Source organism: Camelina sativa, chromosome 9 (genome assembly GCF_030686135.1).
Source record: "Camelina sativa cultivar CO46 ecotype springtype chromosome 9, ASM3068613v1".
NCBI lineage: Eukaryota > Viridiplantae > Streptophyta > Magnoliopsida > Brassicales > Brassicaceae > Camelina > Camelina sativa.
In genome coordinates, this window is record NC_141888.1 from 7,778,645 (window position 1) to 7,794,671 (window position 16,027).

Genomic DNA, 16,027 nt, shown 5'->3' on the forward strand with positions numbered 1-16,027 from the left:
CAAATAACAAATTGAGTGATAGCAGTAAGAAACTAATAGTATGTAGAGTACACACGGCTGTGTAACTGAATTTAGTTTTTTTCTTCAAATTATTATTTGTTTGAGAAGATAGTTACAAGAGTAATCTTATAAAGGAATCGAATGTTCAGTTAAAACCAAAAAATTGTCTGCAACATAGTAACAATAAAATTCAAAAAATAGAAAATTAAGTCGCCACAACTATTGGTTGATTAGTTCATATTATTGTCGGATTATACCCAAACAATCATATGAATTATTTTAGAAGATTATAGTATTTTAATTTATTTGAGGTATATTACAGTTTAAGATTTTTTGTTTAGTTGTTTTTGCATCATTATATTGTGAGAATTTTAAAACTTCTTAATTTATCAATCTGCATAAATTTAAGTTTACCAGTCCGCTAATGTGAAACATTGAACACACATTTTTCATAGGATGAGTAATATATCTTTATAACCGTGAACAATAAAAGAAACTACATATTAATGAATATGAGAATCATAATTTATAATATTAACAAAAATTTAATTATTTAAAAGTTTTTATTAGTTTTTTTGGATAAAAATAAAATTTTATTAGTTTAAGAATTACATTTTGACCTTAATAATAAATTTTAAATGGTCTTTAGATCAATGGCATTTTCTGTAAATACTATTTTTTAAGTGTAGAGTTCTATGTGTATTTCTCCCTTAATAGTGTAGATACTTGTTCATACGATTTGGATTTATAATAATTTAAGTGAGTTTTTTCTTGTTTATGTTATAATTTTAATGTATTTCTCTAAGTTTTGAGATAAAAATTAATCTTAGTTTTTTTATTTATATTTTTAATTACAAAATTTAAAGTTTATGTACTATTACTTATGTACAAACAAGAAAACAAATATTTCGATAAAAACGAATTCGTCATATTTAAAAAAAAAGAATAGTAAACTAATGTTGATTTGATATACCTTAAAATAAATTATAAATTCTAGTAAAATATATTTTCATTCATCTTATAATAAGTAATGAACAATATGAAATAAATTGTAATATCACAATATTTAATATTTCGATGAAATAAAAATACTAAAAAGTTGGGTTTCTGTCATCGATCTCATACAAATGGTGGTCAATTGTCATATATTACTAGTCTCTGTGGATTGGGACCAATATCGAAGTATTTATACACTTAGCATGCTTCACGCAGACACAAACCTCGTTTTCGGTCATTATAATAAGCAAACTAACTTTGATGGCAACAAGCCAACTACGTAATCTTCCTGTCTACATTTAAACAAATCCTATATTTATCGGAAAATTTAAAAGAAGAGTGATGGTTCAAAATTGTAGAAATAAATGAGTCAGTTCCTAGAATATCCATTTTATCGAGATCCCAAACTGGTTTCCGTAATATACATTGGGATTTTAATATATGTATGATAATTGAAATTTCATAAAAATAATAAATGTTCTTCAACAATGAGTTCTCTGGCGACTGACCAATGTGAAATATGTGCCCGTAGGACCTTTTCCCAACAAGGAAGAGTGTGTTCCACATTCGGCAACTTCCCCTTTGTCTAAAACAATTATCATGTCACAGTTTTGAATCGTACTAAGCCTATGTGCAATCACAACGCTCTGATTGGCTGTCCAGAGCGCTCGTAGCTTCATCAAGGAGCAACACAGATGGGTTCTTCAAAACCGCACGAGCGATCGCTATCCTCTGTTTTTGACCGCCAGACAATTGTACTCCTTTATCCCCGCAGTATGTGTCATAACCGCTCGATAGTGATGTAATGAAATCGTGAGCGTTCGCTGCCTTCGCCGCCTCAATAATCTCTGATTCATCAATCTTGTCAGATGCTTCTCCGTACATGATGTTCTCACGGATAGTCCCAGCAAACAACGTCGGCTCTTGGCTAACCAAAGCTATGTGTTGACGAAGTGATCTCAGATGATACGACCTTATATCACGGCCATCGATTTCCACAGTACCCTTTAACGGGTCATAGAACCGCTCGATCAAACTAATTATTGTGGACTTCCCTGACCCACTTGGACCCAAAACCGCTGTGGACTTTTCCTCGTTAATCTCAATAGAGAAGTTCTTGAATATAAACACATCAGGTCGTGTTGGGTACACGAAGTCCACATTAGCAAATCTGATTTGTCCTTTTATGTTTTGTGGGACAAATCCATCCGGGTTCTCCGGATCAATGTTAGTGTAGCGATCTAACACTGCAAACACTGACGCAACCGAATCTGAGCCCTTGGCTAGATCCGTTGTCATGGCTCCAGCGTCCGCAATAACCCGACCAGTACTCACAAAGAGTATAAACAACTCAAAGAATGCTTTTGACTTGATCTCTCCATCAGCAATTAGTCTACCACCGTACCAGTAACCCAAAACTGAAGTACATGTCATGAGGCCTTGAGAAGTTGCTAGCACAATCCCTGCTAACCATGATTGGCGGATGTTTTCTCTCTGTGGGGCTTCTTGAACCTTTTTGAGTAATTTTAGGATCCGTTCTTGTGACGAGAAAGCTGTGATGGTTCTGATGTTGGAGACGGCTTCGGCAGCTAGTTTGCTGCTCTCCTCTTGTGCTTTAATGGCTTTTTTAGATATGCTTTTGAGTACAATGCGTTGAGTGTAGAAACACCCAACAACCACAGGTTGTACCGCAATCATTACAATGGCTAATTTCCAAGCAATGACCAAACCAAGTGTGCAAGCTACGCTCACTGCTGATATAGTTTGTACTAACAATGATACACGTTCACCGACAACAGATCTCACCTGACATAACAAAAAGTTATAAGATACCGAATAACCATTATAAATTAATAAATTAATAGATATATAGATGAATCAATATATTTTCGGTTATAAGATACCGAATAACCATTATTGCAAATGACAAGCAACCTTCATAAATTATAGATATATAGATGAATCAATATATTTTCGGTTTAATTATTTATATATGGATAAATTGATAACTCAATAAATAATGACTTACTAATTAATTTATCGAGGTTTTACTGTATTTGGTAAAATAAAAAAACAAAATAAAAAAGTTGTCTCGCAGAGTTTAAATTAGTAAGACAGAAGACATACCACTTTTGCGTCTGTTGCTAGTCTAGAGCAAATTGCACCACTTGAGTTCTCGTCTTCATCAAACCAGCTTACTTCAAAGGTCAATAGCTTGGAGAGAATATTTTCTCGGATACGTTTCGTTAGATATTCACCCATGTAAGCAAAACTATAATGTTGAATGATACTGGTCAAAAAACACAACACAGCTAGGCCAACAAAAAGCAACACGTAGATCCTTGTTTTTTCCTTCATTTCATCATGAGTCGTTAGAAAATACACTGACACCATTGATCCTGAAGCATATGCGTACACTGGTTGTAAAGCCCCATATAAGACTGCACTTATGCAACCATACAATGTATGTTTCCACTCTGGTTTATTCATCGCCATCAATCTCTTAAAAGATGGCACATGCTTCTTCTTATCCTTCGGAATTTCACCAGGATCATTTGTATCAATGCTTGAAGTTAAGAACAAGTTAGACTGGCTTTGAATAGACAATCTTGGACTATACTTCACATCTTTACTTAAAATTGAGAATGGACTATCTCCCATACCTACGCTAATGTTATCATCTGATTCTTCATTTTCAATCATCTGTAAGCGCACTAGAGAAGTGTATTGACCATCTAAGTTCTCCATGAGGTCTTCGTGTGATCCAGTTTCTACAATGTGACCATTGTGGAATACACATATAACATCAACATTACGAATAGTAGAGAGACGGTGGGCAATAACAATAGTTGTACGACCAATAGAGGCATTGTCTAAGGCTTCCTGAACTGCTCTTTCGGATTCTGAGTCTAATGCGCTTGTTGCCTCGTCTAGCAAGAGAATTGTTGGTGACTTAATTATCGCACGTGCAATTGCAATTCTCTGCTTCTGACCCCCTGACATTTGCACTCCTCTCTCCCCAACCTGACAATTGCAACTATATGTACATAAAAAAAAAAAAAAACACATAATCACTATTTTCTAAATTTGGAATCTAACCTGAGTTTTGTAACCAAGAGGAAACTGAGAAATGAAATCATGAGCATTTGAGGACTTTGCGGCTTCCACTACTTCATCCATGGATGCATCCTCTTTACCAAATAATATATTTTCCTCTATTGATGTGGCGAAGAGTGTTGGCTCTTGGCTAACAAGACCCATTTGTGATCTCAACCATTTTACTTGCAATTTGTCAATGGACACACCATCAAAGAGAATCTCTCCTGCGATCGGTTCGTAAAATCTTTGTAAAAGTGATATCACAGTTGATTTTCCTGATCCGCTTCCACCCACCAGGGCAACAGTTTTCCCGGATGGAATGATTAAACATAAATCATTAAATATTGGGGTCTCGGGTCTAGATGGGTACATGAACTTCACATTCTTAAACTGGACTTCTCCTTTAATTTTCTCAAGAGTTTGACCTTCTAGGTTCTCTGAATCAATGTCAGGAACTCTGTTTATCACTTTGACAATCCTTTCCACCGCTACAACTGCCTCTGAGAATTCTTTGAGATTCGACAAGCCTCGACCAAGTGATCTACCCAAAATAAGATACCAAAGATCAAAATTACAATAAGATAAATCAAAAAGCCTTAGACATGAATACTTACGTGCCACCAGAGGTGATGCAAATGATGACTGCGAAGATAGTACCGCCTTTAGCGCCATGGTACATAACCATCCGACTTCCATACCAAGTCATGAACCCCCAAATTGCATAATTTATACCACTGCTCCCAATGGCGATTCCTTTAGCTAGTCCTTGTCTCAACCCTAGGTTCATTGAGCCTTGAAGTGCAGCTGAGAATTTTGCTACCATCTTTCTCTCACTACCAAATGCATAGACGGTTCGCACCAACGAGATAGCTTGCTCGGCAATAGAACCGGCGTCAGTGTACTCTTCGCGTATTTTTCTCGAGATGCTGATAAGGGCTCGTCCGCACATCAGTCCAGGGATCAAGAGGAGGATAAAGAACGGGAAGCCTACGATTGTGAGTCTCCACAACATGATGAAACTCACGATGTAGCTTGCCACAAACGCTGATGCATTCATCAAAAAGTTTGGTAACTGTTTGAAATATATAAACAAAATTCACTTGTGAGACCTTTTCACTAAAAGAAGCAATAATAATTAGTACTTTAGGATATAGAGATATATAGGTTACAACCTTTTCACTAAGGACGTCTTGGATGAGAAGAGTGTCACTGGATACACTGGTGATAACGTCAGAAGTGCTTGTTACATTAAGGTCAAAGTAACTCACATCTTGTCTTAACACTGCTCTTAAGTACTTCCCTCTCATTCTTGATGCTTGTCTCTCCCCTGTCCTTGTCCAGCAATATCCTTCTGTTTTGTTTGTATTTGGAAAACAGTCCACAAATTAAAATTAATTACTTCGAAATGAACTAAATTTAGTTTTCTTTGTTAACAGAAAGAATGAAACACTATCTAAATTACTTACCAACGAAACATATCACCCAAGCTGCGCAAGCGACATAAAGCAAAGCTACAGCTTTCTGTTAAACCCAACGTGTACCCATAAAAAAAAGTCGCAGATACATTATGATAATGAAAATAAAATAAAAATAGTAATAATAATAATAATAATAATAATAATAATAATAATATATTTACATATATATTTTTTGCTCAAATGCTTTCATCTCAAAACCAATTAGCAATTATTGCAAAGAATAATCCATATATATTATATATTAGAATTAAGTATACACAATTCTCATAATTCCTAACATAAATATATGTTTATATGTAAACACATATCGTCATTTGTTCTTGCTAAGACCAAAAACAAACAAAATAGAGTAAAGAGGAGAGAAAAACCTTTATGATGGCATGCATGAAGGTTTCATTTGCGGAGGAACCACCAATGTCATTCAGTAGCAGGCCGATGATGAAAAATATTGTAGGAGTGATGATGCCATCACCGATGGCTCCAAATAAACCTAGTCCCATCAGTATTAAATCCACACCGTCCGCGTGCATGAATATCGATCTTATGTTTCGAAAACACTTCATCTTTTTCCTCTCCTTTTGTTTCTTTTTTTCTGTTTCGGAAACGAAAATCCAAAACAACACCTTGACTTTAGGGAAACGACAGAATACAGAGTCCCCTTTTCTTTAGCAACAAGTGGCACTATTAACGAGGAGCCATAACTTTGTGTTAAAATAGTACTAGTTTTTTTTGTCGATTTTCTCGTTTGATGTAATTTGTTAATTCACGTCGTCCTCCTCGGTCGTTTTATATAACAACTGTGCGAGTGAAAAATAGAGAGCAGAACTTGAACTAGTCCTAAACATCCGGGTACTCGGGTCGGATTCGGATTTTACGGGTAAGAGAGTTTAGGATCCAATAAGATAAATGGAAAATTTCGATCTAGTTTCGGTTTGGGTACTGTCGAGTTTGTTGTCCGTTTGGGAATGAAATCTCAAAACCGGTAAAAATCCATTTTTTTTCAGACACACAAATACCTAGATTGTGGTCCAAATACTCGGAAATTGTCGGATAAAAAATCAGGTTTTCGGGTAAATATCCAAATTTTCAGGTAAAAATTTTGGATATTCGAAAAAAAATTCGAGTATTCTTGACAAAATAATTCGGGTATTCTCAGATTGAAATTCGAGTTTTTGGGTTGAAGAGTTGAAGATCCAATAAAATAAATTTAAATTTTCAGTTTGGGATTCGAATCGACTTTTTGGGTCGGTTCTGAACCTCTCTAATAAATTAAATGTTCTAAAATGTACATATATTTATTTATGGAAAAGTTTAGAATACTAAAAGACCATCATTAAGTCAGTAGTCGTATAATAACTAAAAAAAACTAATTTAAGTCTATCTTACGCACATATGTCATCAATTTACCATTGACTTTAGCTGTCTTTATATAACAACATCCTATAATTAAATAACATCAATTTAGATTGAATACTGACCACTACAACTACAAGTCTACAATAATGGACCACTACAACTACGACTACAATAGTGTCCATGGATCATATATATATACAGGGGCGGACCCAGAATTTTTTTTTGGGGAGGTCAATTATTAATGGAAAAAAAATATAAAGGCATTATTGGGGATTCAAATTCGGAAATAGGAGGTCATCTCTGTAAAATTAACCAACTGTGCTAGTGAAACTTTTATACAATTACATATAAAACCAACTATTTAATAAATTTAACCAGGTCAGCTGACCCACCATATTCCTTAATAGGTCCGTCCCCTGTATATATATATAGTGCTTATATGAGTATTATATAAAAACAATTTTATAATTTTTATTCTCCATTTGCATATCAAACCTACTAAATCGAATTCAATGTACAATTTTTCGAAGAGTTTATACGGTCATATTCATTACTGTTTTAAATTTCATTTCTTGGCAAACAGTGTTGTAAAATTCTAAAATAGATAATTTAGCTAGGTTTCACGAATGTTTCCATTTTATTTGTCATAATGTTTTGAAAAAAAATTGAAAGTGGAGACTGAAGATTATATTATGGGTTAAATTAGACTTAGTTAGATTGATTTGCACGTTTTTTTTTTTTTGGAATTACTAAGAGGTTCCGGGTCTAGGCCCGTACATCCTCTCGGACCAGGAACCAGAGCATTTTATATGGTCCCCTCCCAAGCGCCGTCCCTCGAACCAGCGACCTCTAGACTTTGCCAGAGAGTCTTTACCAATTGAGCTATTGACGCTTGATTTGCACTTTATATCAGTAAACAATGGTATTTGGAGGATTTTTCCTCTATTTCCCTTTTTATTTTTTTCTTTATTTCTGCAGAAAACCATGTATTTTTTATAACTATATGTTTAATACATTTTTATAATAGTTTGAATACCTTACACATCTAAGGAAAAACTAGTTTATATGATATATGCTCAATTGGTAAAGATTTCTAGCAAAAGCTTAGAGATCCCTGGTAATTAAGAGTGTTTTTTGAAACAAAACCATATAACATATCCGGGTTTAAGGGATGTAAAAATTCAAAATATATTATAAAATTTCATATAATAAAGTGTGTGCTTGTCCTTGTTTACTCATATAATTATAATGGTTTTAATTTTATTTTTTAGTATCTTTGAAACTCTATGGTCAGTCATTCCCTACGCTATAGTTATATTATTTATACAGATTTAGCATACATGCATTGTATTTGGTCTTCTTTTTTTTGTTTTGGTCTCTCTCTCTCTTTTTTTTTTTTGGACATTAAATAAACACTTCCAGCAATTCCATTCCCTATGCTATAGTTATGTTCGTTAATTTCATACAATCGTTTTTTTATTACAATGATCACAAATTGTTCAACAAATACTTTCTGTAGATGCAAGAATCACAACAGCACTTCTGTAAAAAAGGTTCAATCATTGGTGACATGTATTTGTTATACCATTTAAAAAGGTTCAATCATTTTGTATATAATATACCCTATTTGGCTATTTTAGATATTTAATTTTCTTCACGTTAACTTTATTTTTATATTTTCATGTCAAAATTTGTGCTAGAAAACGTTTTGTATCAAATTTTGTCGTCGCAGAGAAAACTACCGTGACTAGCTAAGAAAAAAATAAACATTTGTTGCTAATCTAGGCACGGCTCTGGCCCCTGTTAGTAGTATATCAAGATTTATATTATAACATTTTTGTAAATCTTCAGTGATTATATATTATAACATTCATTGATAATCTAGGCATGGCTTAATTAGTATATAATAAGCACTTATATTGTGAATTTTCAGTGGATGGTCATATAAGTTCTCTATACCATGAACATGGTCATTCTCTTTATTAAGTTCTCCTCCCAGCCAGCCAAATTAAGTCTACGTACGTACCAAACCGTAGCAAGCTATTGTGACTCTCTTTTCTTTTACTCCATGAACGTTGACCCTTGAAAACTGAAGTTATGATTTCATTTATTTTTCAGCATTAGGAACTACAACGTTCAATTTTATACGGTCAACATATCTCATATTTTACACACAATGAAATAACAATGGTAGTGATTGGTAACCACTTTACAAAGTGGTACAAAGCTGTACAAATATACAGCTTTAAAGTTTACTAATCACAAAAATTTTACCAAAAACTTTATTAAAAATTTTACTCTCAGCTTTTTTGTACAGCTTTTATTTATAGTTTTTTACTTACAGCTTTGCACTATTCATTAAAAGCTTACAGCTTCAGCTTACAGCTTTTCTGTACAGCTTTGGCTACGTTACCAATCAGACCCAATGTTGTACACTAAGATATCTCATATTTTCGTGTCTCTCATCTCGTACTTGCACTACAAGAAAACAGGCGATCGGCTACTGTAGGAATAGTCACTAGATAGTCATTGATTGAAAATTTGCAACTATTTAGCGATTATATACTGTTGTAGCTAATATTTTGTCGCTAATACATTTAGTCGTTAATTAGTCGTTAAATAACGACTAATGAACGACCATACAATGTTGTCGGTAGATTGTCGTCACGTAGTCGGTATTTAGTAACAAAATTTAGCGACAATGGTACGACTATATTAGTAGTTGTCGTGTAATAGTCGTTAAATGTGACGACTAATTTACGACGAAGTTACGACTTTGTTACATGAATAAAATTTGCAATACTTTAGTCGTAAAATAGTCGTTTTATTTTGCGACTATTTAACGACAACCTAACGACAACCTAACGATAATTTTCCGTCTAAATGACGACTACATAACCACAACTTTGTTTTAGAAAATAATATAATTAACTGGTTATTATTGTTTTGTAATCCTGATTTTAATCCTGAAATTAATGAAATGGATAACAAACATAATATACAAGTCCAAAATCTAATGAAAACACATTATATACATAACCATAATTTTATTGAAACCAGAAAATACACAAGTCCAAAACAGAAATCAAACCAAAACCAAAGAGAGAAAGAGTTTATAACACATACAAACTAAACAAAAGAACTTGGTTCATGAGTTAAGAGAATATAGGAACCATATTGGAGTTGATCATGGAGTTGGTGAAGGATGATTGTCCTCCTCAGCTGATTGAGAGGCTATAAACTCCAGGTAGGCTGGATTAGTGTTGCGCATAAACTTTGCCATCAACAAAAACTCTTTGATCTCGTTCTTTTGCTCAGCCACAAGGAGAGCAGTCTTTTTTTCTCGAGCAGCAGCTTCAGCATTGAGAGTCGCCTGAATTTCAATTTGGCGTTGGGCTTCCTTGAGTTGCTCTTGCAATGTAAGAAACGCTTCAGTTTGTGATCGTTGCTTGTCCTTGCCAAGAGTATTTTGAGGCTTCCAAGACCATAAGGAGTTCCTCGTGAATCCTTCTCAATGCACTGTTTTTACCAAAAAGAAAAACTGTAAATAAAGAGCAAAACAAATTCATGATCGACTAGAAATGGTACTTTACCTCAAGGAAGATGGCAGTACATTCATTGCTGGTGAGCTCCCGACAGTGTGAAGTACCATCTGAAAGACTTGAATCTGCCTCGAACTCAACCATCTTCTCCTGCAACTTCTGCTGATAAGCTTGATGAATTTTCTCTGCCTTGCCATCCACATAAGAACCATCCGGCTTTGTATGTGTTTTGAAAAAAACTTCACCCATACTGACCTCTCTTCCCAGCTCCTCTTCCTGCAATGTTACAAAATAAAGAATGGTTATGAAAGTGTTTAAAGTTAGAAAGGATATAAATGTAACTAACAAATTAGAAATGACTTAACCAGATCATCTTGGATTTCTCTATATGACTTGGGTCCTGATAAGTGGATGTGAGGACCGAGACCATTACTGATGTGATCGTGGGAACGGAGCCTAGCCAAGACCACCGAGACGCACGAAGCGGCCCCGAGACGCCGGACCAGGGAGCACCGGCCACGGACAAAACGGCAACCTCGAACGCGGCCGAAGCTTCAAAGGAACTCACCGGAGTCACAGCAAGCCGAAGGAGCCCCGACCAAGACGCCCAAGATGACTTAGAGACGCCAACCCTGACCAAAACCCGAGCCCAAGACGCATTAGAGGAAGCAAAGGCGCAAGCCAACGATGCGGCCAAAACACCATCAACCCCCGGGAGTCACCACACGGTCAAGGAGTTCAACAAAGACGTCATAGCCACGGAACAACTCCTCGTCCGATCAGTCGCCCCTCGAACAACGTCCCAAAAAGAACTCGAAGACTCGGTCCGATTGGTCTTCACTCTTACCCAAGAGTGAAGACACCAAAGTCGCCAAAGCAAGGTAGTGTACTCTTTTCCCTACTCCGGGTTTTTCCCAATGGGTTTACCGGAGAGGTTTTAACGAGGCATGGAGCTTGGTGCACAACGCCTAAAGGCTAAGTTGCTTCACGCACAGGGCCAAGGCGGTCATCTCTCTTCCCTCTTATTTTTTGGTTTAAATTTGAACAATGGGAATATTCCTCTCTTTATCCTTATGCTTTTGAACATTGAGAACTTTGCTTTGAAAGTCAATTGAGGTGACGTGTTCCATTTACAAGGGAAACACGTCTAAGGACGATTGTGCGGATCTTAATGAATCCGCGTGTCCCGAAGCCCTCACTTGACCTAGTGTATTTAAACTCTCTCTTAGCATTTGTTCCTCCTTAGACTTGAATGAAAATAAAACTTTTCTCAAGAGAGATTCTTGACTTGTCTCCATCCTCTCATTAGTCCAATCTGGGATTGTCTAAGTGAGAGAACCCTAGCAAGACTCGAACCGGGTTCGATCTTGTTAGCGACCGTATCAAGAGAAGAACCAGACCTCTTGTGTCGTCGTTCTATCCAGTATCGTTTCCCCTCGCCTCGCTTCCATCGATTCCCCTTCGCAACCTCGAGTTCTCCTCCATAAGTTCTTGAGTTTCTCCATCGAACCATCTCAACTCGTCTCCACCAATGCTTCCATCGCAACCGTCCGTTCGCTCGATTCCGCAGCCGTTCTATCCGATCGACCAGTTCATGGCTTCTCATCCGTATTCCTAAACGGCTCGTTTGAATCGCTTTAGACTCCATTTCCCTCGCTTGTTTCTCACATAGATCCAAAGCCAAGAGCCTTTGCCAAGGAAAGTTCCACCGTTCGTAAGTTGACCGAGAGCTTAAGCCGCGTCTGTGCCGCATCCGCATCTCCGGGTCACATCAGCTTGGTATCAGAGCTTCAAAGCTCCTACGAGGTTGTTTCTTTCCAAAATTTTCTCATTCATTTAAAGTTTGATTCTTTGGTTGTTTAGTAGCAAAGCTTGCATCTTTTTGTTCCTTAGGATCCGTTTGTTCTTTTGGTTTAAATTGGTATATGCTTGCGTTTGTTGACTGCTCGTTTAGGTTGCTAGTTTTCGTTATTGTTCATCCTGTTCATATTTTAGTTCATCTGTGTTCTTGCGAGTCCGCGTTTAGATCGATTAATCGAGGAAAGTGTTTTGTTTACGCGTTTTCGTTCTTGGTCATAAAGCATATCTTGTCGTTTTGCACTTTTACTTTTGCTTTTTGTTTTAGTCATAGGTTTGATTTAATCATTAGCTGTCAGTAACGTTCTTTGTTGGCGACTCAATTATTTAGCTTGTGTGTGGTCCTAGAACGAGTGATACTCACGCGTTTGGTTGTGCTTCTTGTTTTAAGAGGTTTAAATTTGAATCAACCGCGAAGTCTCACCACGTCACGTTTGACCAATCCGTACGATGGCCGACCAATAACCACCAGCACCACCGGAGATCGGGATCACTCTCGCCGCACTACAAACCGGCATCGAACGACTTGCTGAACGTTTAACACGCATTGAGCTGTTAAACCCTCCCGGTGAAGACCCTCAACCTGCGAGACACAACCGACAAGACACGGAGAGCGACCAGTCCGAGGAGGATTACAAACCAAGGCCTAGACGACACCACCGGCGAGACGACCAATATGACGATGCTCCGAGGCATTACGAACCAGCCAACAAGATGACCGCACCCACGTTCGCGGGCAAATCCGACCCTGAAGCTTACCTCGACTGGGAGAGCCGCATGGAGCACTTGTATTCGTGTCATGCCTATCCAGATTTGCGCAAGGTTCAATATGCCGTGGCTCAGTTCACTGAACACGCCCTCACATGGTGGGATCGCCTCGAGGCCGAGCAGCGTTGCAACCGAGAATGGCCTATCACCAATTGGGAAGTTCTCAAGGTCGAGATACATCGACGTTTCATGCCACCGTCCTATCACCGAGAACAACAAAAGAAGTTACGGCGACTCACACAAGGCAACCGATCGGTTGAAGAATATTATGAGGAGTTCGAGCACCTGTGCAATCGGTTGAAAGTCGACGACTCCGAAGAGTCTCTCATGGCTCAATTCCTGGACGGGTTGCAAGAGCGTATTGCACACAAGGTCGAACGCCAACCGTATAGAGTGTTCGAGGAGTTTTTGCACCTCACGATGCAGATAGAGAGCCAGATCAAGAAGAAGAGCGCCTCCGCGCCTCGTGTTCACACTCAAGGAGCTTCGACCTGGACTCCTAATACATCTCCTTTAAACCGATTACCGGAGAAGCCGAAGGCGAACAGCGCTGACTCACGATTCAAAACCAGGGAGCCATCCACCATCGAGTGACAAGATCCGCGGCGCAATATAGTCTGCTTCAAGTGTCAAGGGAGAGGACACTACGCGCGCGAATGTCTGAACGCCCGCACAATGATCCTTACCAAAGCCGGTGAGATCGAATCTGAAGATGAGGCGACCGAGGAGAAAGCTGAAGGCGAATTCAAACTGGAAGTAACCGTAGCTGAGCCAGAGGTTGGGAAACTCTTGATGATCAGACGCGTCCTCAACACCAACACGGCGGCCGACGAGAACACCAACCAGCGCGCTAACATCTTCCACACTAGGTGCACTGTAAGTGGTAAAGTGTGTGGCTTGATTATAGACGGAGGATCTTGCACCAATGTTGCAAGTTCTAGTCTTGTCAAGAAATTGTCTCTAGAGACAACAAACCACCCTCATCCTTATCGCTTGAAATGGTTGAATGATAAGGTTGTGATCCATGTTAAGGAACAGGTCACAGTCCCATTTAGTGTCGGACCATACAAGGACCAAGTCCTATGTGATGTGATTCCTATGCAGGCTGGCCATCTCCTATTGGGGCGTCTTTGGCAGTCTGACAAGAGGACCATTCACTGTGGCCACACCAACCAATATTCCTTTGTCCATAATAATATGCGCATTTGTTTGAAACCCTTGAGTCCTACGCAAGTCTATGAGATGCAATCAACACTATCTAAGGATTTGGGCTGTAAAACGAACCTCTTAATTCGACCCTATATTGCTAGAACGTCTCTTAAGGACTCAAACCAAGTCTTACTAACAAGTTTTCAAGATGTTTTGGTTGAAGTGTTTAAAGGCACTATGGGAGCAATGCCGGAGTTGATCCGCAAAGTTGTTGGATGTATCAAGGGCAGTTCAAGAGTTGTGTTGGACAGGCTATCGGTGATGACGCACACCACAACATGCAACAAGAATCATGGCGATACGCGACTGGCGAGTTTGTTCTCCGAGTCGAGCTACTGGGTTAAGTCATGCTTAAGGCCTGAGTGGTTCCAAACGAGGAGAGGAGGCCAAACTAGTCCGCGCGAAAACGGTCCACTTCAAGCTACCAAGAAGATCAGCGAACACGCTTATCAATCCAAACCCCTAGGTAAGCATAATACGCCTACTTGCTTCGACGCTACTCCCTGATCAACGCAGGTGAAGCCGGCAAAGTTTTGAGGACAAAACCTCTTCAAGGGGGAGGGAATGATGTGATCGTGGGAACTGAGCCTAGCCAAGACCACCGAGATGCACGAAGCGGCCCCGAGATGCCAGACTAGGGAGCACCGGCCACGGAAAAAACGCCAACTTTGAACGCGGCCGAAGCTTCAAAGGAACTCACCGGAGTCACAGCGAGCCTAAGGAGCCCCAACCAAGACGCCCAAGATGACTTAGAGACGCCAACCCTGACCAAAACCCGAGCCCAAGACGCATTAGAGGAAGCCAAGGCACAAGCCAACGATGCGGCCAAAACACCATCAACCCCCGGGAGTCACCACACGGTCAAAGAGTTCAACAAAGACGTCATAGCCATGGAACAACTCCTTGTCCGATCAGTCGCCCCTCGAACAACGTCCCAAGAAGAACTCGAAGACTCGGTCCGATTGATCTTCACTCTTACCCAAGAGTGAAGACACCAAAGTCACCAAAGCAAGGAAGTGTACTCTTTTCCCTACTCCGGGTTTTTCCCAATGGGTTTACCGGAGAGGTTTTAACGAGGCATGGAGCTTGGTGCACAACGCCTAAAGGCTAAGTTGCTTCACGCGCAAGGCCAAGGAGGTTATCTCTCTTCCCTCTTATTTTTTGGTTTAAATTTGAACAATGGGAATATTCCTCTCTTTATCCTTATGCTTTTGAACGTTGAGAGATTTGCTTTGAAAGTCAATTGAGGTGACGTGTTCCATTTACAAGGGAAACACGTCTGAGGACGATTGTGCGGATCTTAATGAATCCGCGTGTCCCGAAGCTCTCACTTGACCTAGTGTATTTAAACTCTCTCTTAGTATTTGTTCCACCTTAGACTTGAATGAAAATAAAACTTTTCTCAAGAGAGATTCTTGACTTGTCTCCATCCCCTCAATAGTCCAATCCGGCATTGTCTAAGTGAGAGAATCCTAGCAAGACTCGAACCGGGTTCGATCTTGTTAGCGACCGTATCAAGAGAAGAACCATCCCTCTTGTGTCGTCGTTCGATCCACTATCGTTTCCCCTCGCCTCGCTTCCATCGATTCCCCTTCGCAACCTCGAGTTCTCCTCCACAAGTTCTCGAGTTCTCCATCTAACCATCTCAACTCGTCTCCACCGTCGCTTCCATCGCAACCGTCCGTTTGCTCGATTCTGCAGCCGTTCCGTCCGATCGACTAG

At 38.9% G+C, this 16,027-nt stretch overlaps 1 pseudogene across 1 annotated transcript; it reads right to left on the minus strand.

Moving 5' to 3' along the window:
* Positions 1 to 1,438: 1,438 nt before the first annotated feature.
* On the minus strand, positions 1,439 to 6,235 carry LOC104710684 (ABC transporter B family member 22-like; annotated as a pseudogene). Its single transcript, XR_015567067.1, has 7 exons — positions 5,942 to 6,235; positions 5,562 to 5,616; positions 5,268 to 5,446; positions 4,710 to 5,167; positions 4,096 to 4,636; positions 3,124 to 4,020; positions 1,439 to 2,802 (listed from the first exon to the last, which is right to left on the minus strand). The product of XR_015567067.1 is annotated as an ABC transporter B family member 22-like (transcript).
* Between the last annotated feature and the right edge of the window lie 9,792 nt (positions 6,236 to 16,027).